The following is a 27,245-nucleotide window of genomic DNA, read 5'->3' as shown; positions in this document are numbered from 1 at the left end:
TAGAAGTGTCGAAGCAATATCAATAAAAGGATCTGTTGTCATATCATCAGATGGAGTTACTATTTTTGATACATCAACACCGCTCATAGGAATCATCATTAAGGATGGATTCAATTGTTCAGGTATTTGAAATACAAAAAAAAAAAGGTCTTGACCATACAAAATGCAATTGAACGTTTAAAGGAATAGAAAAACATACAGAAAGATAAACAACAATAACTAAAACTACAACAGAAAACTAATGATTAAGGAACACGCACCTCACCAAAAACTAAAGTGAACTCGGGTTCTCTGGAACGGTTGGAATTTCCTGCTTTACATGTGACCCCGTCGTGTTGCTGATGAAATTAAATGGTAACTGATTGTAAATTGCTTTCATTTGGTACTGTCAAATTCGAGGAAAAGAGTAAAAAAGAATTTAGAAGATACCATGGTGAAATAAAAAAATCGACAGCCGTAGAAGAACAAACAGCAATCAAAATTAATTAAAGAAAAAAGGTAAAAAGAAAAAACGCAACAGCTTAAACAAAAACAAGATTGACCAAATAAATCCAAACTAAAAAAAAGTGACAGAATTAAAATACACACTTACTTATCTATTTTCATACATGTTAAGTGATGTCAAATATTAGTATATTTGTAATTCTGGCTTTAAATTCGTTCAAATTAATGTAATCTTGTGTAAAGTATTGGATAATGGTAGTTCCAATACACTCTTTTTAATGTATGGTGTAAACATAGATAGTTAATTTTCATTTTAGACAAATTGACTCTCCAAAGCAGTCATCACATATTGGTAAGTTTTAAACTCTATGGTCAGTTTTCACACTTTTTTGTGGACAAAAATACAATTATATGCAATGCAGATTGTTTAGTTCATATTGAAAAAAAAAAAATAACAACACTGCACTAAAATTTTGTGAATGAGCTATGCTGGTCAAAAATGGCTTTTTTGAAGAAGTTTGAACTATAGTAACTAATAGTTCTTCGAAAGTATATTTCATTTATTTTTACGTATAAAATGTTAGGACATATTAATCCTAAGATATGGTTCACATCTTTTATTCAAATAATCGTTTTAGAATTCAGTTCCTTAGTGTGAAGAAGATATTGACTTTCAATCTTCGACAACAATGCTGGAAGCTTATTGGAGCATTCAATCGACATCAAATACGTTTGTACAAAACGCATATTGGGGAGTTGATGAGAAGTCTCCAGTTGGAGGTATAAATTAAAATGCAGAGATTTCTTGAAGAGAAATATGGTCTCTCATTGGTTTCTATTGCAAGTTCGTTTAGATAATTATTATTTGACCATCTTCTTCTGATTTGAATTATATTTTATGAAACATATTGCATACGGAGTCTTTTCCAGAGATAAATACATGAGCAAATTCTTTTATATCGATGTCTGGTATATATATTCCTTCATTATATAAAGCAAAAACTATAGTTAAATTCATCCTATTTTTCTAAAAAAAAAATTAAAAGACCGCTCTTATTAAGGGAAAGAGAAGGATGAGGACAAAAGATTACCTGGTTATCTTACTGTTTATTTATGAAATGTATTCATGTTATCAACACATTACAAAATACAACATTTCGATTTACATATTGATCATCAGTTAACTTGTTAATAAGAAGAGACACTTTTTTAGATGCATTTTCATAAGAAACTGTATAAATTGATGCTGCTTATATAATTATGAACTTAACATTATATATATGTACCTAGATATCGACATAGATATGTGAATTACGGCAATATACTTCTTATTACTATGATAATCGAAGCGACTATAATCTATTATTTGCTATCATAAAGTGTAACAAATAGTATCTGCTTAAAAGGTAATTAAAGTGATTATAGTTGTTTCAGCTGTTACCAAAGTGACAAAAGTACAGTGTGTGTTTCTATGGTAAAGTAAATAATATAATAAATTACTAGTTTTTTAATCGTTTGTTTTTTAGGCTGTTGTTTTATCTTTTCGCGGTTTTCGTTTTTGTTTTGTTGTTTTTTTGCTATGGCGTTGTCAAATTGTCTTCGACCTGTGATTTTATGTAACCGTTTTGTATATTTCGCCTCTCTCGTTTTAGTACCAAGAATATAAGTTGTGTAAGGTTAGAGTTAAGATAAATTCAGTTGGCATATTCTTATATTTTGATCACTTCGTTCTGATTTATCGCTGCAATTATAACGCATCATTGCACTACTTATATTTTCTTAGACTACTGGACTGAATTTCTTGATTTTACTTACATGTGAAACCATCATAGAATGACAATCGGATATTTGAATCTAGAACCAGGTCTGACTTACAGAATAAACATGATAAAGGTGAAGCTTTGTGTTGATGATATATGTTTTCCAATCATATACAGCAATGGAGTAACTATCATACCTAATACACCAGTGACAGGTGGACTATCAGTAACGTTAGAGACACATAAGGTAGTATAATACTTCTACATTTTTAAAAGAATATTAACTATAAATAAGAAGATGGTGTATAAGTACCATTGCGACATCTCTCCATCTAAGTCACAATGTATAAAAAGTAAGCAATTATAGGTCAAAGTACGGTCTTCAACATGGAGCCTTGGCACACGTTTTTCTTTTCAAATGCTACGTGAGAAGTTTGATATAAAATTACGCCATTTGAAAACGAAGATTCACACAAATCCATTGCCTGTGAAAAATCAGTGAGAAATCAATAAAGTCCGAAGTACATTAAGAATATTGCACAGTAGGATAAGCATACAAATCTATCAATTACCAGTGAGTCAGTAATAAAGGTGTTAAACTATCAATCCACGAGGATGCCAATACTGCAGTGGTAAATGGTTATTTATCGACATGTTTAAGATTATATATCTAAACTCGACTCAAGACAAAAAAAAAAAGACTACTCCAAAAATTCCAATTGGAACTTTCATATTGCATGGCTTTGAGAATTTAGCAGCACATGCATATTTTGTAAATATTTATTAGTTGATACAATATTCCAATTGGTGTCCTGAATTCATAAACAATAGGAATGCTGATTGAAAGAAATGTTAGTCCCCGATGATATCACCAGCCCAGTAGCTAGTACTTTGGTACTGGCATTAAGATACGGATATTGTGTTATCAAAATTTGATGTTTAAAAATTTGGGAAACTATTTTAAAATAAAGAAGATATCTCCCTCATGCAAAGCTTTGATTTCATGTCCGGCTGTGGCTATAGTTATTGTCCTTTCAGGTCTACATGCTATCAATCTTTTTTTCGGCCTCGCGCATTTCGGAAGAAATTTATTCCGTTATTGTTATTAAATAAACCGTTTTTCAGTGCTGGTAAATAAAGGCAACAGTAGTATACCGCTGTTCGAAAGTCATAAATCGATTGGGAAAGAACAAATCCGGGTTCAAACTAAAACTGAGGGAAACACATCAAATATAAGTGGAGAACAAAGACACAACAGAAACACTAAAATGCAACACACACAGAAACGAACTATAAGATAACAATGGCCATTTTCCTGACTTGGTACAGGACATTTTAAGAAAATATGGTGTGTTGAACCTAGTTTTGTGGCTAGCCAAACCTCCCGCTTTAATATAACACTAAAATGACAACATTACATGACAGGACTACAATACAAATAAATGGAAGAACATACAGGACAGAGAAACACACAAATAAACAATACAATAGAACATTACGACAAGCTAATAGTTATCAAAGGTGTCAGGCCTAAAGATGAAAAGCATTGATGACCCAAAATTCCAAAAAGTTGTGCCAAATACGGCTAGGTTATCTGCCTTAGATAAGAAAATATTTAGTATATAGAATAATTCATATTTTTGCAAACAGTAAATCTATAAAATATAAAAATGACCATATAATTGATATACATGTTAACACCGAAGTGGTGACTAACTACAGAATAAAAACGAATACGTAAAACAATCATTATAAACCTCGACTTTTTTTACAGCGCAAAAATAAACGGTCTTTACTTTTGTATTTTCCCTCTGTTTATAGCTGAGTGTTACATGTGCAAGAATGTACGATCCCGATCTTGAAGATATACCAGAGGCTTTTGATGCAATTGAAGAATACGAGTGGACTTTAATTGATGGCAAATCTGGTGGAATGTATGTTTGATGGCAGAACGCGAATAACAGCAAAATTATCAATGCCACTCATGTATGTATTATGTCTTATAATTAAATGAATTAAATTAAAGAGTAGGAGCACACAACATATCAAGTATAAATAACACTTTATCAATTCCATGTGTCCGAAGAGCTTTTCTATATTAACCTTCACAACACCAAGGACGCCTAACCCTAAACATTTGAAATCCAGGTATGTATAGGTAGACAAGTTAGGAAGTTATGTGACCAAAATATCATAATAAGAGTGTGGTAAGAATGTCAATGAGGTCAGTGTACACCATAGAATGAAGAACGATGATACTTAAAAATATTATCGGGTAACAGCACTAGAAAATATTGAAGCAGTTCAAAAAAATGTTTGTTAATTACTTAAGCTAAGCAAATAACAATGAATGAAAAACAATTGTTGACAACAAATCACATCAGTCGAATCTGAATTCGGGTAATCAAACATGCCAATGAGTATTCAATCCTCCTTTCAACTTTGGAATATGGTTTAACATCAGAACATATGAAAACAATGTAAATAAAATCAATGGGGTGAAATCAATAAATCAACACTTAACTAACACTGTGGATTCATTTATTTTCGTTGGTACCAATATTCGTGGATTAAGGAAAACTTACATGTTCGTGGATATTTAAATTCGAGGTTCCTCCGAAGTTTGCATAAAGCCTATAGGAAATTTGTCATTCGTTGAACATTTAATTTCGTAGTTCACCTGTACCCACGAAATCAACGAAAATAGGTATCCAACGAATAATAATGAATCCACGGTAGACTGAAAAAACCAACATGTAGATTTTGCATTCATTAAAGTATCGATCCCAAATGATAACCAGATTGATGTTTGAAATCTTGATGATATGCAGGTGAAGTTTACAGACCTTGAAAAAAGATTCCGTCCACCAGTTATTTTTATCGTTCATTTGCATGTAGTAAATATGAGTCTTACGCTGAAGTACAGCTTTCAGGTTTGTTTTAAAAAACATTGACATTTTGTTTATATTTCTTTTAAAATTATGCTTGACAATATTATGTGAATAACTTAACAGTTCAGTTTTGACATTCAATTATCAGATGCCATCAGTTTGTATAAAGGTAAAAGGATATCTGTGAAAGGTACAAACAAGGTAGGAATAGCATCAGAAGTGTCAACAGAAATTAAACTTTGTAATGTTGCTGATGGACCACGACACATTCACCCAAAGCCATTACCTGACTTTGTACAGGCATTTTTTGAAGAAAATGGTGGGTTAAACCTAGTTGTATAGCTTACTAAACCTCCCCCTTGTATGATAGTTGTTTATAGGTACATTAGATTGAAAAGGTTGAGTGAGCAACAGACATAAAAGAATTTGACAAAAATGGGTATTCAGCAGCCAGAACTGTGTAATTATACATCACAGGCATAAAACGTAACTGACTAAAAAAATTCAAACAAAGACGCCAACAAAAAAGGAGTTGTAGTAGAGAGTAAAATTTACAAAGACACCGATACAAAAGGTGTTGTCGTTGATAGTACATACCGTATATAGTGTACATTTTCTTGACGATGTAAAAATTAAGTAAAATATAAATACAAGAATAAACAAAATAGAAAAAAAAAACACTTTAAAATCCCTCTTGCGTCTTGATTGCATCTCCTCAAGACCCACCTGCACCAGTAATACCAAAGGTAAAAAACCCCGATGTGGGATGCTACCAAAAGAAGTATCATAGCTAGAAGACAAATAACTTGGAAACTAAAGTAAAATAAAAAAAAAACAACTTCAGTACCTATAATCTATAAATCAAGACCATCGTGTATACTTTGTGAGTTAGACACTGAATATCTATCTATTAGGTTTTGATGCTTTCCGATGAACTTTTTGAGAAAAAGGACGAGACGTTCTTTGACAAAACCCAGGCTCAATAATGTTTTGCTCCGTCCCCGGTGATGTTTTACAAAGTCTGAGTGGCAGCTAAAAGCTCTTGAATACCGTTTGAGTTGAGAAATGTATACTCCATACGCGGGTGAAATAAGAGTTTTTCTGCTAAGGTGAGGACATTTTATAATTTCAAAATCGTCTCGTCAAACAAACAAAAGACAAGAGAAAACCAAATGCCGCATGTGATAACTAATTCACCAAACAAGTATATTTGTATTGGAACTGATGTAATTAAACCTTCTGATAAGTACATGTGATAAACTTAACACTTAACTGATTACAAAATGATAATAAATCTGTTTCATCTCAATAGGCAGGAATGCAAAAACATCATGGGAAAATCTTGAAATAAAGATAACTGAGTGAAAGAAAATAAAACGATGTATAAACATTACTTATATTACATCAAAGCACTTCTTTTGTTGTGCAGTAACAAGCCTGTGTCTGAAGTTTTACTTTAAACAAGTATGAATAAATATAATATATAAGTCTGATATATGAAGGCTTAACGTGTTAGACGATTATTTTCGAGTGCGGTGAAAAGGATTCCGTCTGATGTAATATCATGTCATATATTCAATATACTTCACTTTGGTTGTTCAGGTAAAGTGAACCGTGTATTTAATTGATCTTTGTTTGTTGTTATAAAACCTAAGTACAACCTGTCGCTGCAAGGAAACATAAATACTATGGTCGTAAAGGAAGATACATTTATTCAATTATAATTTGTTTTGAATATAAAAGTAGTACAATACTCAGGTATGGAAATTTCATGGTTGATAACTGTGGCACATGCAAAATAATTGCAAAATTTGATTGATTATCGGCGATTTTTTAAAATCGGAGGCAGTTTTTAAAATTATTCAATATCTCACCACTCATATAACTTTATCGTTTAGATTTATTAATGTATTCTAGTGTTAGCTAAAAAAATAATTGTTGGGTAAGGTTATGGGTGCATCTTCCAAAGTTTATTAACGAAACGAAACAATAAAAACAAAAACATTACAAAACAGAATCAAAAAACATTACAGAACAAAAAAAAATAACCAATTCACTTGCAACTAAACAATATCTTTATTCTTCCTTATTGCATCAACAGTTCAATGCTTATACGTGTAATTAATCTTTATTGAACTAATTTGTTTCTTTACTCCACCTTAATATTTACATTTCAATGATAAATTTTGTATATGTATATAATATTTTGAATAAAGTTTGCACAAAGAATGCAATTTCCGTAGAAACTTCATTTACTCCTTTCTAAAACTGTTCCATTTTTACTAAAATCGGGCCGTCTTGTGTGATAAATCGGGTTGCGTATGGTTAAGTTCTGTTAAAATAGACGTCCGATAATGGTCAGTGTATTTGGAAAAAAAAGACGTATTGTCTGTTAGGCACAGGGTTAGAAAGTTTTGCATAATTTATTTGAACATGCTTCCGTTGTTGACTAATATCATTTTAATCTAATGCCTGTAATATTGTCCGCCTCCGCTAAGCGGTGCGGCGGACGTAGAAATACTGGGCGTGCGTAAAGTCTCACTCGTAAATTTTTTTACAGACATATCGTACCGGTAAACCAACTCGTGATGGTGACAGTAATGTAGCGCCAATTTCATTCGTTTTTCCTCATTTCTCTATTTGAGCAGTGTTTTTGTAAGGAGCCAACCCTGTTAGCGACGCTCGTATATTTTTAACATACAAGAGCGTAATGTATCAACTGATGTATGTAAATGCAATACGAAGGAGAAGAGGGTATATTACTGTTGAAAAATTGACAATTGACAATTAGAAAGTTGAGATGTCACGTGTCAATATGAAGGAAAAAATCAAGAAATAAACAGACCTTCTCCTTTTGGTAGTATCCTAAATATCAAGCTCACAGAGATGTAAGCACTCATTGAAATGTGGTTTATTGAGTGATAGCACATCGTCAATATATCTATTAGTTAAATGACAGAACTTTGCAAGATTCTTTTTTTGTTGTATTTTAGAAAATTTTGAATGAATTCTGCATCATCTGAGAACAAAAGCAAATCAGCCAGAAGTGATGCACAATCAACACCCATTAGAATACCGAATGTCTGCTGAGATATTAATTCCCCAAATTCGACAAATATGCTGTAAATTATAATAAAGTCCAGCATTTTGATGATATTATCGTCCGTGTATTTGTAATGGCAATCAGTGTGGTTCTGTACTAAATAAGATTTTTCATGACCTAAAACAAGGAATGTGTATCTACGTTTCCCATTTTTTTTTTTATAAAAAATGCTTGAAGAAAAATGTATAAGTTTATTATTCATTGGGCACATAAAAGGTTTATGTTGGAAGTTTTATGTTGTATTATAAGGTTATAATTTTCTAACCTTTCTTTTAGTGCGTATTTGAAGTACAATAGTTGATATGTTCAGCTAAAAGTTTACTATGACTTTCAGTTGTATTGTTGTAATAAAATCAGTTTGACTTTAAGCAAAAGCAAATATCAAAACAAATCACTAAGGTTGCCAAGAAAGACACATTAAATCATTTAGAAAATGTTTTAAATAAACTTCATTCGATCGAGAAGTATAACATAGAAACTCTTATTACTTGACGAGGAAAATCACGGTTGTGGCCAAAACGGAACAAACGTATAAAAGTAATAACACAAATACCAAGGTAAATTCAAAAAGGGGAAGTCAATAAAACCAGACTCAATCAAAAGCTTGAATTTATCAACCAACGGAATGAATGACATTCAACTGTCATATTCTTGACTTGAAACAAACATTTTCAGAAGAAAAAGGTGGATTAAACCTGGTTATAGCTAGCTAAACTTACAACTTGTATGACAGTTATATGTGTGCTTGTTTGCGTGTCAAAGGCAAAAAAATGTATTTTTTAATTAATTTTTTATTTAAAAGCATTTATATTGCACTTTTACTTATAACACATTCGTCGACCTACATCAGTTAACATTCTTTATGAATTAGTGACTGGAAAGCCAGAGAAATTACCAAGTAAATTCATGATGTACGTAGTTAGTTTAAAAAATCATTAATACTATAATTTTAGGAATGTATAAAGTAACATGATTACGAAAATTGTAATGTTTTGTCCGCTTTTTTTTTCTAATTAATAATTATATGTTTAAATGGTTATGGACATCAATATCTAAAATTCCGAGTCTAAATTGATCCAAAAATACTTTCAACTCAAACGTTCAGGTTTTTCTAATATATAGTTGTGAATTTATTTCAGAAAATTCCTACATGTAATCTCATAAATTGGTAACGAATATTACTATGATCAAATGAAAAATATTGAAGAAATAAGGTAAATATATAACTACCAAATTCAAAAACTAATACTACCACAACGTAAAATATAATTATAAGTTCCTCCCATAAATGTATGTCTTTGTTTGGTGACATCACTGTTCTCAATTCAGATTTTTTTTAAAAAGCTTTAGATCCTACCTGCTATATATGTAGGCAACCGTAGTTTATTGATGTTCAAATCCATGAATCGATTAGGAAGACAAATCAACGCAACAAACAAAAATAGAGGAACCGCTCGACCTCTAAAAGGGGCAAGATTGGGTTCGTCGACAAGGTCAGCTATGCGTGCATCAACCGCCATGCGAATCCAATCTTACATAATCGACAGAGAACACAATTGGTATCAAAATTACAGATAATATGACTATTCTGGTACCATAAACTTGGTAGCTTTGCATGATAGATGGACTTCCCCCTTTTTGAATTTACCTTGGAGTTCGGTATTTTTTATATTATTTTTTTAATAAAGATCTAAGACTTAAAACAACATGTCACAAGTGGGATGAGATACAGACATATCGAATCGGTCAACCAATTCGTGATTGTGACCGTATAACTTATAAAATGTCTTATTCAATCGGTCTCTTAACAATTGTGTTGGAGTAATTTTTGTGTAAAGAGCCAGAGCACACCTTGCTTAGCAGTAAACACAACCGGAATCGCTTCCATTGGATCTCATGCGATTCTGACAGGTTTTTATGTTTTGTATGTTCTGAATCGGTTCATAAAATATACACATCGTTCAACAGTGTCTCATATTGTATAATAATATATCTAAAATCAGTCTATTTTACTAGGGCTATTAATTCAATTTCAATTTGTCTTAAATATCAAGATTTTTTAAAACCTATAGTTTTGTTCCTAAGTCAATTCGTTGTAACTGTTATATAAAGAATAATATTAGTTTTTCTTTTTATTCTTCATTGGAAGCCCATTATGACACTGTTTTTGTTAAATAAAACACGTCATTCAACCTGTAACAAATATGTTGTAAATAAAAATATTAATCATCTAACTAAGTCAATTACTGAAATATATATGGTTTGGTTTTTAGTGCTGCTGATTGAGATAAATCCGGAAAAACGCTTAGGACGCTTGCAATTCATTAAGAGTTATTTTCTTTTTTCTTGGTCATTTTATCTAAACCAGAGATATTTGTTTTTATAAGTTTGATCATCCCATTCTACAAAAAGATATAGGTATCGACTTTGACCATTCTTTTTTTTATAAACAAAGAGAACAAATTCTTTCAATTTGTCTTTTAAAAAAGAAGCGAAAGATACCAAGCAGACATTTAAAACGCATTATTCGAAGACAAAATAATAACGCAATGGAAAAAACCGAAAGATGAAATAGTCCACACAAAGAAAACTAAAAACTAAGTAACACGAACTCATGTGATCAAGAATGGTAAGCAGCACCTGCTCCGCGTGTAACACTCCTTGTTTAAGTTTATAATTGGATATACTGGTGTAAAGGGTTGAGAAGTAATTTTTTGTTTTTTTTATATTTTTGCAAGAGGATGGAGACTAAGATTGAATGTACTCTCATAGATCCTTGGAAGTATCTGTTATCCCAATCTGATGCACACCACAAGTTGCTCATTAACATAGTATTTTCAGATAAAATTCCAAAAATGTATAACCTTGCCCAAAACTTTATTATGCAACCGGTTGGGTCAAATGGTGAAAATGTATATGTCTATGACATATCAATCGCTAAATATGTCGAAAATGCCAAAACATGCCTTTTGAAAACAGCACAAATTAAATACGTCATGCAGCTATGTTCAACTTCAGCTATTTTGGTTATTGGAAATTTGTAAATTAAATCTTATAATCTTTATCATGTTTTGCTTAGTTTTATAGCAGGATTAGATTTAAAAGGAAATCCAGAAGATCTCGAGTTTCGTAGTTGATATGCTAGTTTATGGAAATAAAAAATGGAAATAATTCAGTTATATAAAATGGATCTTATATACTATATAGACTTTTTTCCTATCTAGTACTGCTTGTTAACAATCATTGATAAATTTATGTCTAGCCAACATGTTATGTTTGATAGAAATATTCTGACAAGCTTGTATGCATTGTTCTATTTATTGAGTTTTCCGGAGGTATACTTGATAGTATAATATATATTGTAAGATAACGAATACTTTTCAAGTGTCAAACGAAGAGCAAATACTTAGCGTTGTAGAATAAAAATGAAGGTAAGAAACACAAGTTTATTTTGATGTATCCAAAGTCTTTTATCATCTGCATGTGTTGTATAATTTTCACATTATTTAATTTAAAAAAAATTTCCAGACATAACCGTGTCCTGCTCAGAATAAAAGTATATATAGAGTAAAATAAAGAAAAGTATCTACAGGATGTGACTAACAAAGTTAAAACTTTATATTAAATACCCTGAGCATTTAAATATTCATTATCTTCATACTAAACAAAAGTGCTTCTGTTAACCTCTACCCACGGCGTTCATTGTTTCCAATGAAATACTCCCTTATGTAGCTGCAAAAATGTTGGGGATATCTTTCGACGTTATCTTTTTTACCATTAAAGAACAACGATTCTCATATGATAAATAATCTAAAATATGATTCATTGATTTCAAAATAATACACTTATATAGCGATATACTAGCACATTTAAGAAACTGAAATCGTTATTCTCGTCTAAAAAATAACTTTATTGAACCGAACTTATTTTTTTCTTTATTAATTACAGAAGACTTTGAGTGCATTGGTTTTGGTAATTCTTTGCATACCATGTAAGTATACTTCACTGATTTTTTATGATAGATTTCAAATTATTTACCTTATTAAATCTGAACATGATATAGCTATGCTTTGTTTATAGTTTTTTCGAAATAATGCCATCCTTATTATTTTAAAGAAAGCAGAAGACATGTAAGAAGCACTATTGTCTGTATTAAGTCTTAATTCTATTGAGAAGAGAAGACCTTTCAGTGGCATATTAACCTGTATCAATTCTCTATTTATTGTTTTTTCACTCATTCCGTTAGCTGATAACGTTTGATTTTATCGGTTTTTGTAGACTTCCCGTTTTGAATTTACCTTGGATTTCGGTGTTTTTGTTTTATACTGCGGCTAGAACACTTTGTATAGTATCAAAAGGATATGTCGTGCAAAGTCGATTTCATGCCATTTTTCTTTAAATTTGTCGTTCGTTTAGGGATGGAAAATACGATTTAATTTTGTATTAACATTTTCATTACTATAATTCTAGCCATTTCTAGCTGCAGAATGAGAACAATATTAGGTAAATGTCAGAAAAATATCAACTTACGCGTCTTGAGTATTGAATTTTAAACCTGGTACCTTTTGTTAGCTATTATTCGTATGTTTCTCTGTCCTTTATGTTCTCCAATTTATTTGTATTGTAGTCCTGTCATGTAATGTTGTCACTTTAATGTTATATTCAACATTGCCATAAAAGCGGGAGGTTTGGCTAGCCACAAAACCAGGTTCAACCCACCATTTGTTTCTTAAAATGTCCTGTACCAAGTCAGGAAAATGGCAATTGTTATATTATAGTTCGTTTCTGTGTGTGTTACATTTTAATGTTGTGTTTCTGTTGTGTCGTAGTTCTCCTCTTATATTTGATGTGTTTCCCTCAGTTTTAGTTTGTAACTCGGATTTGTTTTTTTTCTCAATCGATTTATGAATTTCGAACAGCGGTATACTACTGTTGCTTTTATTTATATTCAGCACGAAACATTGGAAGGGCTCGGTAAACCTCGCCCTTACTCAGTTTCTTAGTCTCATACAAAAAAGTTGATATTTTTCTGACATTGACATGACATAATACTGTATATACTCTATTTCATTAAAGAACAGGAGACATGCCATTAGTACTTCTGGTCTGCACCAATTCAGCACAGAAAAAATATTTTATTGAACAATTATAGTCGTGTTTCAGGTTGTAAATTAACAATTTATAATAAATAGATTTAAAAAAAATCAATAACAAGAAATTCGATGTTTGGCTATTGTTTTAGTAATAAAACACAGAAAACTAACCCAAAGGCTGCATGAAATGACTTCTCGCGCTTTTTATATTTTCTATTCAATTATTGCCACCAGTAACTGTAAAAATAGTAATAACTCAAACGGTAAAAAAATATTCGACTAAGTCACAAACTTTCAACCAAAAAACCAATTATTTTTGATTATTTTTAAAAACCTAGTTCTGTTAAGAAACATTTGAAACTACGAAAAATTGAGAGGGGGATGTCGTTATTTATAGAAATTCATAAAAAAAAAAGATAGTTATCAGTTCTTATTTGGAAATTTAAATGAAAAACTGCAGATCCATCAAATTACAATCTAATTACGAGACAACAGTTGTTTATCGATGTATTCTAATACATAACACTTTATATAAATTCGCCTCGTCCGAAGCCCTTTTTTTTATTAACATTATTCAACAACGCTCAATCCCAAAACTCTAAAGCTACAATTATATGTGTATTCAGACACGTTTAGAGCTGTATGATCAATAGGAACCTGAATAAATCACCGAAAGTGTCCATCGAAGCAGGGGTACAAATATGTAGCTGGTCTTAATTTGAATTATCAAGAGGTAAATTGATTAATACAAAACATAAACTGTTATCACAGAGATATGTCTCGCCTTTTTGTAATTTTGATAATGCAAATGTTGAAATTAAAATAGCAATACTTTAACATGTAAGTTATGCAAATATTCAAAGTCGATAAACCATGACTGAAGGTACATGGCTAAACAATTTCCATGGAATGAGATGTGCCAATGCTAATACAACTGCATACCAAATACCAGTGACTTATTATAAGTCGTTCCCTTTAAACAAACCTAAATACAACATTAACTTGTAAACTATGTAAAAGTTTCAAAGTCAATGAACCATGATCAGGGGTGGGGCTATATAATCTCCATGGAAACGATACTCTCAAATGCCAATACATTTGCATACCAAATATCATTGACTTAACATTAGCAGTTCATCTTAAACTGATCTAATCACAAACTAATACATGTAAACTAAGCAAAAGTTTCAAAGTCAATAGACCATGACTGAGGGGGCGGGGTCAAATATTCTCCATGGAAATGAGATGTGCTAATGCTTATACAACTGCATACCAATTAACATTGGCCTACCACTAATGGTTCTCCTTTGACTGACCTAATCACAAACTAATACATGTTAATTTAGCAAAATTTTCAAATGCTATAGACCATGACTAAGGGGGCGGAGCCAAATAATCTCCATGGAGATATGCCAATGCTTATACAACTGCATACCAAATATCATTGACCTACGACTAGTGGTTCTCTATAAATTGACATAATCACAAACTAATACATGTAAACTATGAAAAGTTTCAAAGTCAATGGACCTTGACTGAAGGGGTGGGGCCAAATAATCTCCATGGTAATGAGATGTGCCAATGCTAATACAACTGCATACCAAATATCATTGACCTACCACTAGTGGTTCACCATGAACTAGACCTAATCACAAACTAATACATTGTTGACGCCGCCGCCGACGACGCCGGAAACAGCATACCTATGTCTTGCTTTTTGACTCCGTCAAGGCGAGACAAAAACTGAATTATAGTGGATAATATTTGTACAGTATTTAAAAACAAGAAAAAACCCGTTTTTATTGCAGATATGTTTTGTGCGGATTATAAAGGATGGCGATATGTTGGGCAACATACGACAAACTGGTATGACGCAAAACGCCAATGTCAAAATTTGAATGGAACACTTTGGAAACCTACATCAAACATGTGGGAATGGGTGACAACTTTCATCAGAGGGTAAACGTGCTTTCTTATGCCATACACTTAAATATTGTTTATACATATGTTGTCATACAAAGAACATAGTCTGGTCCAAGCGTATTTAAAAAACTTCATAACGTCACGTAGTGAAGTTTCATAACTGAATAAAATTAAAATATATTTTGAAATTTATATCAATTTATGGAAGGTAAAGTGTCGCTAAATGTGATGTCGTAGCTTTCTTCATAAGGTAGTTGAATTTTAAAAAATATTGTAAGCATTTTGCGAACAATAGATGAATAGAAGTTTGTAATACTTAGATGCATTTACTTAAAAGCTACCCTAACCCTAGATCAACTAGAGCATTGGTAACGAGAGTTTGAAACAAATTAGGAAACGTTATTGAAAAATTTGAGAATCGACATTGCCGAAATTCCAACATTTATTTTTTCTTAAGAATCTTCTGTTTGAAAACAGCCTAAAATAAACTAAAGGAACAAGTTGACAAGAAAAAGGGGTATTAAATCTAAGGCAATCTATTGATACAATTGAAGTCATTCCTTTAAATGCTGTAAGGGCGCCATCATGATTGAGTCAACCGTTCTGGATATGTCTTATAGGTGAGGACGGTTATGTAACAATGGCCGTAATCAGAATTCTTATTATCTTTATCTCGATAATAACACCACTGAATGAAACTGTTTATGGTTGTTGACTGAAGCTTGTCTTCCGACGTTTCTTATCGTGAACTTTTGTCTGGGATTTTGTTTTTAATTTCGAATAATAACTTTTGATGCTCACCTTCATATATTCTTCCTTTTTTTGCACGTAGATAAACTACTAAACTTTTGTTCAGAATTTTCTAAGCTTTTAACCAATAAAGGTTTTAAGGTTTTAAGATCATGGTAAGTTGCGAGACATTTTTAATTGGCCAATAAATAAGACGGGGATCATAAAGTTAAAGTACTCAGAATTCAATAAAACAATCAAAGCAATAGCATCATGATAAATCAAATAAACTTTACATAATATGATATAATACCATTAACAAAATAAGTAAATAAATCACTCTACATAAATTGTATGTGTCCGAATCGTCTGGAACCCTTAAACCAATAAGAAATTGAAATTCAGAATTGTATAAGTACCTGAATACGGGGTGAGCTACATGAGTCAAAGGGGACCTCAAAAGAAAAGTCATACTTTGGCTTGAGGGAGTTAAAACCTTAGTTTTGTAAATAGTTTTTGATTTATCAAGGTATGATATATGGCCCAGTCCATATGGCTGAGCTCAAACATCACAGTATATAGCAAGATGATTTTGTAGTTCAAATATATTGAAAATTGTGTATTATTTATTAATGATCTGGTTTCAATTAATAATACAATTGTTCCTCATTGACAATATCTCATTATGTGTATAGAAATAAGGACCTGGGATATTAAAAAAAAGACGCAAAGTACCTTTCAAAGATTACTCGCAGTAACTGAAAGCTTGTTCAAAACAAATTACAACAAATAAATACTTCATGTCCGGACATAAAAAGCAATCAGTACACATCCAACGGATTTAGTGTAAAGAATTACAATTTCGTCAAATACAGAATATTTGTATAGATTTTCCAATGTGAGACCAAAATATCTTAATCTTGGAAAGGAGATTTAAGGTTGATATTTATTAGATTCGGCTATTTTTTGTCCTGGTTGGTCATATAGCTGCTTACGTTTCTACGTACTAATACACTTTGGTTTTTAAATGTTTTAGGTATGAGCGTTCCTGATACGGGTAAATCCAGAAATGAGCTTCGGGCGGCCGAAATTGTTTTTAAAGTGTTATTTTTATTTATTTCTGTTTGTGTAAAAACTATTTAAAGTGAGTACCTTTACGAAAATTGTTGCACTGTATTTCGAGAAATCATATAGCTATAACTATCCTTTCCAAAAATAATGTTTGGACTTGTATTTAAAGTCCATATGAGTTAAATGTATACTAGATCACATCACGGTGCTTATGAATACTTAAAGCGCATTTGTCTAAGCTGTATTTTGGCAGAACCTTTCGGAATTTCGGTTCCTCAATGCTCTTCAACTTCTTTTTACAATTTTATAGTCTACCTGGTATTCTCTTACGTTCTGTCTGGATTGGTGTTCATGATCAAGATGCCGAAGGCAGTTGGAAATGGACCGATGGATCAGTAGTAGACAGTAAACAAGCTAAATGGCGGTCAGGTAATATAAAGACAACTTAACAAGTAATCAATTTTATCATACATCATGTTAAAATACCAGATTTTTATTGGTTAATACAAAGGAGATAATTTACTTTATCAACCTTCACGGAGACTCATGTTCAAATAAGCGCTTTATTAAATACTACAAGACGTCATAGTGTATTACTTTGAATTGGAAATTTGATTTGACGGTCATAACAGAACACTCAGTATAATAAAGTAAATAACACATAGTTGAGAAGGTACAGCAGATTGTTAACCCACGAAAAAAACCTTAATCAACCTTAGCTTTACCTCCGTTGACAATTTTTCCTCCGGGCAACAATCTGCTCTATCACCCTTTCAGCTATGTGTTATTTATATAATGTTATATGCCTATAAATAAAAATGAAACACAACATACGAAATAGGAAAATAGTTGCAAACGTGAATAATATAAAAATAGAAGAATATATTGAACAATTGTCAATGATAAAACTATCTACTAGAAACCTAATGAAGTGGGAGGTAGCAACTATGACTCATCGTACGGCATTTTACAAAAAGCAAAACCGATACCACATAGCAAGCTATAAAACCCCCGACATGAAAAAATGCACAACAATTCAAACTAGAAAACCAACGGTCTGATATATGTACAAAGCAACAATAAAAACAAATATGATAGACAGCAAAAAACGACAACCACTGAATTATAGGCTCCCGCCTTAGGACAGGCAAGTACAATATTCTTCTTAAAAGACATTGTGAACCTGAGGTACTAGAAATACACTGTTTCAGAAGCAATATCTTATAACTTTTCAGGTCAACCTGATAATGCTAACAACCACGAGGATTGTGTTGAGGCTAATATTGTTGGCTGGAATGATCAGAATTGTGGAAACAATTTAATGTTTACATGCCAATGGCGTTAGTATAAAACATTATATAGATGTAAGAAGATGTGGTATAAGTGCCTATGAGTCAACTCCACGCAAGTCACAGTTTGTAAAAGTAAACCATTATAGCTATTCAAACGTACTTACTTTTTTTTTAAACGAAAAAAGTTTGATGTCGACTTGGTTTTAACCATTGTTACTTGATCATTTTCCATCATGCGGATGTCATACCAATACGTTATTTACTTACAAAAAGAGTTTGCATTTTTGCGAAATAAGAACACAAAGTAATGCAAAGGTGGAAGCAGACAACAAAGTACGACAAACCTTAATATATTTCCAACATAAGAAAAGATAAAACTGTATAAACTAAGTTTAGATATTGTGAAATTGCAGCTATTTGTGGCAAAAGAACAGTCCTAAATAGAGCTTGTAAGGAAAAAGTAACACATGATAAGATTTACTACAGAGGAGGCTCTGTGCGAAATCATGGCGGAGGTATATGTGTATCCCCAGAGAAATGTATAAAATGCAATGATGGATTTTATGCCAATGGTGGCTATTGTACAAGTAAGTCTTTTTGTCAATAACAAAAATAATTATCTTTATCAAAAACAAAATGGCAAAATACTATAAGCTCCGTTTAAATATATGCATAGTCGTGAATTATGCAGCTGTGTGAACTGTAAAAAAATATTTTTATTGAAAAACTCAAAATAACCAAAATAAATTATGCGCTATGATTTGTTGAAAACAATTATTTCCCTAATCCTAATGATCACATGTTTTATATGTAACGATTTCTAAGCGTTTTGTTTTTGTTTTGTTATAATTACCAATGTGTGTTCTTGATTATTTGTTCCTATATAGATATAACAATAAAAAAAATCAATATCAGCTCTTTCTAGACGGTGTTATCGGTGTCCTAGTGGTCTAAGTTAACTACTGTATCAATACCCTGTCAACACTGAGAGTGTGAGTTCGAATCCCGCACGTAACAAGTGCGTTCGACTCCAATTTTAATTGACTAGGATTGTCAGTTTTCCTAGTCGCTGGTTCTTTCAGGGCACTTCGGATTTCTCCATCAATAAAAACTGACCGCTACGAAATAGCACAATAGTGCTGAAATGTGGCGTTAAACACCAATCAATCAAACAATCAAGCATATGTGAGATACACGTTTTAGCTAATTGGTGTAACATTTGATCTTAAAATTTAAAAGTCAACATTTGGGCTAATCTTCCCATGTACAGTTTAATTTCAGGTATCACATTCATTTTGATAAGGGAAAAATATTCAGTATATAATAATTGACATTTTATAGCTATAAACAACATGTTTATGTTGAATGTATTCTTCGGTGTGCCAGACAATGTCTATTCCTGCTCATCACAGTGAGGTGGAAGCGGGATTTTGAGCAAGTTGAGTCTTAATAGCACTAATTATTTGTTGTACAAAGTGCAGGTTTCAACCAGGTACTAGGTTAAGATATAAACAGTACACCCAATAGATTATTCTCAAAGATTAATTGTTTGCCCTGAATTCAAAACTAACAACCCTTAAACAGTAATCTTCTGATACTGCCTGATCTCAACTTTAAACTCATTTCCATTAAATGGTATAAAACTTCAAGTTATTTTCTTTTCAAACTAGCATGCTTTTCAAATGACCGTATTTCTATGTAGGTTTTATTTTAAAATTATTTAAAGTAATACTTTATAAAAGAAGATGTTTTATTTCCATTAAATGGGCTCAAATAGAGCATATTTTAATATAAAACCTTATTTAAAGAACAACAAAAACGATAATCAAGTATATATACTAAGAAAAGAAAAAAACAGTTTGAACATGTATAATAATAATTAAAAACGAATTATTTAGGGAACAATTGAAAGTCTTTCCACACTAAATTTCTAAAAAAAATATTAGAAGCTACTGCCGTTTTACTCAAAGTTACTATTGGCGCTAAATCAATGAGTTCCTCATACTGATTAAAAAAATATATGACTTGTATATACTTTTGTCTGAAATAAGGGAGATAATTAGCTACTTCCAATCTAGAAAATGTCACTTACTGTTTCATATGATAGCTTTATTCACACTGATTCCAAAAATATATATGGTTTCTATATGGGAGTCAGATTGGCTTATTGCATTTCACCCTGATAAATGTACAAATCTTACTATCTCACAAAAGAAAAATAACTACAGGCAATATAGCATCCTTCACAAACATTCTCGAATCTGTAACATCTGCAATATATCTCGGCATTACCCTACAATTTAATCTAAGATGGAACACACATATAGACAACATAGTATCAAATGGGAATAAATCACTTGGTTTTCTAAAACAAAATTTAAAAATAGCAAACACTGATATAAAATCAAGAGCATATCAGGCACTAGTACGACTCGAACTAGAATATATTTGTAGTGTCTGGGACCCACATATGAAAGACCAACAACTAAAACTTGAAAAGGTACAAAGACAAGCGGCTCGCTACGTACACAACAACTACGATTACACGAGCAGTGTCACAAACATGTTAAAATAGTTAAAATGGCCACCACTAGCTGAGAACCGTTTAAAAACTAAACTTATTTTACTTTATAAAGTGATACATGAAAGGACACATGAAAATGGTCGCACTTCCCTCGAACAATCATACAATGGAACTTGCTCCCTCAAACAACTATATTCTGCAAGAAAAGGGTTTGGTGGAAGAGAAAAAAAAATAATAATAAGAACAAATACAATAAGTCTTTCCACAGATAAGTGGGAAGATCTAATAATAATGATAATGACTTATTCAAAGAGGATGACTCAATTAGCGCATTCACTAATCTACCTTGATGTCCTCACACACACACCCACACACACATTACGTTCTTGTAGTGCATATATATATAAACGTTTACAAATGTAATGCCTCCTTCTCAGGCACACCCCAACACAAAAAAAGAGTATTTAATGAATTGGTAATTTAGTTGATATATAACTTAAAAGCAAAAGCCACCAAGGGACGTCACTGCATGGAAAATTTTGAGATAGACGCACATAGTATGCCTATATGTAGATAGACAATTTGGTTAAAATATTATGAGCAGATACACAAATTAGCATTTCATTGTCATGTCTGATGCAGAGGGGTTGATACATTTTGTAAGGTCATCTCGGAACGATGCTAAATGATATGCTGAAGTATACATAGTACCAAATATAACAATACTGATATATAATATATATATCGGAATAATTCAGATTTTCAACGATAAAATAGATAGAATAGGGAACCTTAGTATTATTGGTGAATCTAGGTTATCACCATGCCATCCTCATGGCTAGTGTAGAGAAGCTAGATCTATATTTATATTTTATATCAAATACTAGTATTGTGTAGATAAATTTTATCTGCAATTTACCTGCACAGGTAAAACAATTTAATTAGCCCAAATGTCAGCTAGACCCCAAAATTGTTGGTCCAAATGATACCATGCTCACGTTTATGATTTAACCCAAATGTCTTGCGCCCACAGTTTTATCCCTCTAAATATAATAATAATATATGGTCTGCAAACTGCATGTTTAATAATAACTTTCAAGTGATACCACAATATGTTCATAAACTTTATATAACTAATTTTAATTAGACCTCCCGTCGGGATAAGTACTTGTACTTTATGTATCAAACAAATAGAAATAAAGTTATTTTATTTAAATGAAATAAAGATACAAATTAGATATTCAACAACAAAAAGGAATTTGATAGTTCAGAAATATTGTTTTGAAACTTATAAATGATGAGATAAGTTTTTTTCTGATTTTGTAAAAGTGTTTTCATCTCAACTAACGATTAACACTTTACTAAAACATATTAGAAATACTGTACAGAAAACCATACATATGTGAAATATGTTGGGTTTTATAAATCCTTCCGGAGAACTTTATTTCTCTTCTGATTTTTGGTGGGATTCGTGTTGTCCGTATTAATTTTCTGTGTAAATGTTTTCATATTCATGCATGATCAACAAATTAGTTCGAAAAGATACCAACTTTATTGTAAGTGTTAGTATATTTATATTAAATGTTACAATTTTGAACAATAATAGATATCGCTTGCTAAACAAAAAGAAAGGGTCGAATGAAAAAATGACCATCGGTTCGAAATTGATATCCTTGCAATACGTTGGACCAATATTTCCGATATAAAACGCCGTGAAACGAACAGATTTAGAGAACTGAACAGAACTGCGTGGACGTACCCAGAAAAAAAGGTAAATTTTAGCTATAATATATTCCTGATATGAATGTCATATTAAAGAAACAATCTTTAGTTTTAAAAAAATCATTGATTTGTAGATAGTAATTAAAATTAGTTACTGTTTGGACCCTTGAAAAACATTTCTTCAACAATTTATGAGATGTTTATCCTGAATTAGTCATCCAAATATCTATCAACAATATATCATTGCACCTATTTTTTGCAACATCACTTAACATTCAGGCATTAAGGTAAAATGCCAAAGTTTAAACATACATGTATCTTGGTGTTAACCATTAAATATTTAGAATGGAAATGAGGAATATGTCAAAGAGACAACAACCCGACCAAAGAGCACACAACAGCCGAAGACCACCAATGGGTCTTCAACGCAACGAGAAAATCCCGCACCCGGAGGTGGTCCTCAGCTGGCCCCTAAATAAAATTGTGTACTAGTTCAGTGAAAATGGACGTCACCCTAAACTCGAAAACATATTAATGAACTAAAATTTAAAAACATAAAAGACTAACAAAAGCCAGAGGCTCCTGACTTGGGACAGGCGCAAAAATGCGGCGGGGTTAAACATGTTTTCTGAGATCTCAACCCTCCCCCTATACCTCTAGCCAATGTAGAATAAAGAAACACATAGCAATACGCACAGTAAAACTCAGATTTAAAGAAGTCCGAGTCCGATGTCAGAATAGGTAACAAAAAAAGCTAAGCAAAATGACAATGATACATAAATGAACAAAGGACTACTAGCAGTTACTGACATGCTAGCTCCAGACCTCAATTAAACTGATTGAAAGATTATAACTTCATCATATGAAAATCAAGTACAATCCCTCCCGTTAGGGGTTTAGTATCATACCATCATAAAATATATAAGAAGAACAATAACCGTATCATAACCAACAACTGGTTTTAGAATAAATGTGTTTATTTCCGATGCAAAGACCCTATGAGTGAATCAATATTAATACCAAAATATGCAATCCTTAATGACTTGACAACAGTATCGTAAAAGTCTGTTTAAAGATTTGGTTAGCTTTTGAGGTGAATGCCGACATTTTTGTGCTTTGTAAAGAATATTACCATAAAATAGTGGATGTGAAATACCTGAACGTATAAGATGTCTGCATGTTGATTTATATTTACGAATGATGTCTTTGTACCGATGATAAAATTTAGTAAATGTTTTGACCAGTTTGTGATATCGAAAACCCTGGTGTAATAATTTTTCAGTAATACAGAGATTTCTTTCGTTGAAATCAAATGCTTTGTTACATACTCGAGCGAATCGAACAAGTTGAGATACATAAACACCATAAGATGGTGACAAGGGAACGTCACCATCTAAAAATGGATAATTAAGAATAGGAAATGAAAAATCATCTCTTTTATCACAAATTTTGGTATTAAGCTTCCCGTTAAAGATAAATATATCAAGATCCAGGAAAGGGCAGTGTTCATTGTTAGTATTAGCTTTATTTAAAGTTAGTTCGGCAGGATAAATCTTTTTAGTGTACATACTGAAGTCGTCATTATTGAGAGCCAATATATCATCTAAATATCTAAAAGTGTTATTAAATTTTGGAATCAGATATTGTTTCGATGGGTCTTTGCTGATTTTAGTCATAAATTGTAACTCATAACAATACAGAAACAGATCCGTAATAAGTGGTGCACAGTTAGTCCCCATGGGAATTCCGATAACCTGACGATATACGGAATCTTCATAGCGAACAAAAATGTTATCTAGTAAAATTTCAAGGGCAGTTATAGTTATATTTAACATTGCCATAAAAGCGGGAGGTTTGGCTAGCCACAAAACCAGGTTCAACCCACCATTTTATTCTTAAAATGTCCTGTACCAAGTCAGGAAAATGTTGTGTTTCTGTTGTGTTCTCCTCTTATATTTAATGTGTTTCCCTCAGTTTTAGTTTGTAACCCGGATTTATTTTTTCTCAATCGATTTATGAATTTCAAACAGCGGTATACTACTGTTGCCTTTATATAGTATCAAAGCAGGTCCAATTGACATAGTTCTTTTGTTTGTTGTTACTAAAAATGACCTAAAAGAGTTTGAACATATATATTCGCATTGCGACTTTTTAAATGCCATTTAATCAGGTGTGTGCATTTTTTCTTAATAAGATTATGAGGCAACGTGGTATATAGGGTAGAAAAATCAAAACTTTGAACAGATTCGAAATCACCAATATAAGCATGCAATTTATCAAGTACTTCCAACGAATTTTTGACACTCCAAAAGTAATTAATTCCACTGTTTTCAAAGGCCTTATTTGAACAATTTATTACCAGGTTTTTGATTGTACCAAGTGTACTAGTAAGTAGAATAGATAGTTTAGTAGTGGAACAATGGCTTGAAGACGAAATAAATCTATATTTGTAAGTTTTGTGCACCTTCGGAAGCCAGTACATTGTTGGAACTTTCATTGTATTTGGTTCTGCTTGTAAAGAGGTAGCTAAAGTTTATGTTTGTTACAGATGTCATTTTCCGAAAATGGAGTCAGTTGGAATGTTGGTGAATTCGTGATTTATTTTTGTAGAACATCAATGCAAAATTTACGTCAAACAATAATGATATTGTTAGCAGCCTTATCAGCCGGGACAAAAATATTTTCCTTGGCGAGTTCTTTTAGCTTATGTTTGATACGGTAAATTGGGCTATTAAGGTTGTTGTTAGGAGTAAAATGATCTTTAAAATGTTGAATACGTATATCAACTATGTTCATTACCGAATTGAAAAAAGGATCTATTGATTTATTGTCAGATTTTTCTCGTTTTATCCATTTAGAGCAGTAATTACGGAGTGAGTCGTGGATGATGGTACGACACTCATTCCAATTAATAATTGACGGGGGACGATATTTAGGTCCTTTATTGAGGATTGATTTCAACTCTTGGTCACGGACAATGTTAAGGTCTCCTGTTATAACATGAGAACTGGGGTCATAAATGTATTCGGATTTACTGCAATTTTATGAGGTAGGTTGACAGTAAAGAAATTCCGCAAAAAAATGTTTTTTAAATGTTTGTTTCGTGTTGTAGACATATGTTAGTGTAAGACTTTGCCAGCTAATGATATATTTAAATTTTATATCAGGTGAGCATGAATTGCAGTGTAGTTCATTTGTCTTTTTTCTTTGGTGAACTACACATTTTGGAAAGCACTGCCTTTCGTATCTGTGGATCGACTTCATTGAGTACATTGGTCAAGTTTGTTAAACAAATGTGAAGATTACAAGAATTAACCATATGTACATCACACAACACATGTTTCAACATTTTTTTTTATAATGTACCGTATATTGGGTTTTTTTTCGCGTGTGTTTTTAATTTTTGCTTTATTCGCAGTAGCTAAAGAAACGCGAAAATTTGACCCCGCGTAAATTTCCCTTCATATTCCCAGATTTATCAAAATTTGAAAGTTTTATATATTATTAGGGAGGTCAGTCAAAATATGAAGTATAGAAAAAGTAAAATTACATTATTATGAAAGAGCACCAAAAAAAAATAAATTCATTGGTGCCAAAATTTTGGGAATCGGTCAAGCGGTACAAAAGTTATGACCATTTAGATTTCAAAAATTTGGCCGTTTTTCTTGCGAAGGCAAAAATATCATATTTTGGGTTATTTTTCAGGCCATATATGCATTATTGTAATGAGACTCTTTTATGCTTTGATTTAAGCCACTATAGTCCTTTGTAACATCAATATTAAGAAAATTACAATATCTCAAACTTTGTAAAATAAAACTTTGGAGTGTGTCAATGGCATCTTTGAATAAACTGCTATGTTAAGACATTGATATCTTGAAATGGAATGCAGGCAAAAGTCTGGTTGTTTGCAGTTATGTATAGACCTAAACAGTCAACAGAAATATATTAACAGTTGTATTGCCAACATATCTGAATTAATTTTTAGCCGACTCAAAATCATGCCGGCAGGCCCCCCTTTTTTTTAGGTAGTTTTTTTTTGGGAAAAAAATACATTTTTGGTCAGACAATGCTGGAAAAAAATCCCTAATTTTTTCTACTACTTGTTTTGTATTGGTATTTAGTTGTTTCACAAATAAAATAAGCTCCGTAAGCTAATAAAAAAATTGTAAATTGTTGAGCTATTTTTCGCCAAAAAAACACTAAAATTAACACAAAAACTTAATTTCATAATATGACAGTAATTTTTCATAGAAGTAAGTGACTGTTACTGTGACTTTACATGTAAAAGCACCTTTTTGTCATATATTAATAGAATTTAATGCAATACAAATTTAAAAAATGGTCAAAAATAAGAAATGTTTTGACAATTTTGAAAATCGCAGATTTTTTTAAATATTTGCGCAGTTATGCAAAAATTTCACGGAATATTGGAGATTTTTACACATGTTTGGTATCATATTAAAGTTTACAATCTTAGCTTTCAGGTGAACCTAATTTCATTGTATTTGGCTGATTGATATTTATCTAGATGGAATTTGGTTAGCCCTATACCTGCATGAAAAAAAACTATAATTTTGAAAAATCCCAAATTTTGACCGAGAAAATAAAAATAATCCATTTGAACTCTAAGAGTTAAGTCATTGCTTAGTCAGACATTGCTTTAATGATGTTTTCTCTTTGAAAATGTATT

At 31.7% G+C, this 27,245-nt stretch overlaps 1 protein-coding gene across 1 annotated transcript in view; it reads left to right on the top strand.

Moving 5' to 3' along the window:
- Positions 1-1,202: 1,202 nt before the first annotated feature.
- The window catches only part of LOC127731088 (uncharacterized), a 110,847-nt gene continuing 84,804 nt past the window's right edge, over positions 1,203-27,245 (top strand). Inside the window, exon 1 of the mRNA XM_052239946.1 lies at positions 1,203-1,224. The gene's annotated coding sequence lies outside the window, so the exon portion shown is untranslated. The remainder of the gene's footprint in view (positions 1,225-27,245) is intronic.

The sequence above is a fragment of the Mytilus californianus genome, unplaced genomic scaffold (assembly GCF_021869535.1).
Source record: "Mytilus californianus isolate M0D057914Y unplaced genomic scaffold, xbMytCali1.0.p SCAF_2, whole genome shotgun sequence".
NCBI lineage: Eukaryota > Metazoa > Mollusca > Bivalvia > Mytilida > Mytilidae > Mytilus > Mytilus californianus.
This window is presented reverse-complemented; position numbering and strand designations above follow the sequence as displayed.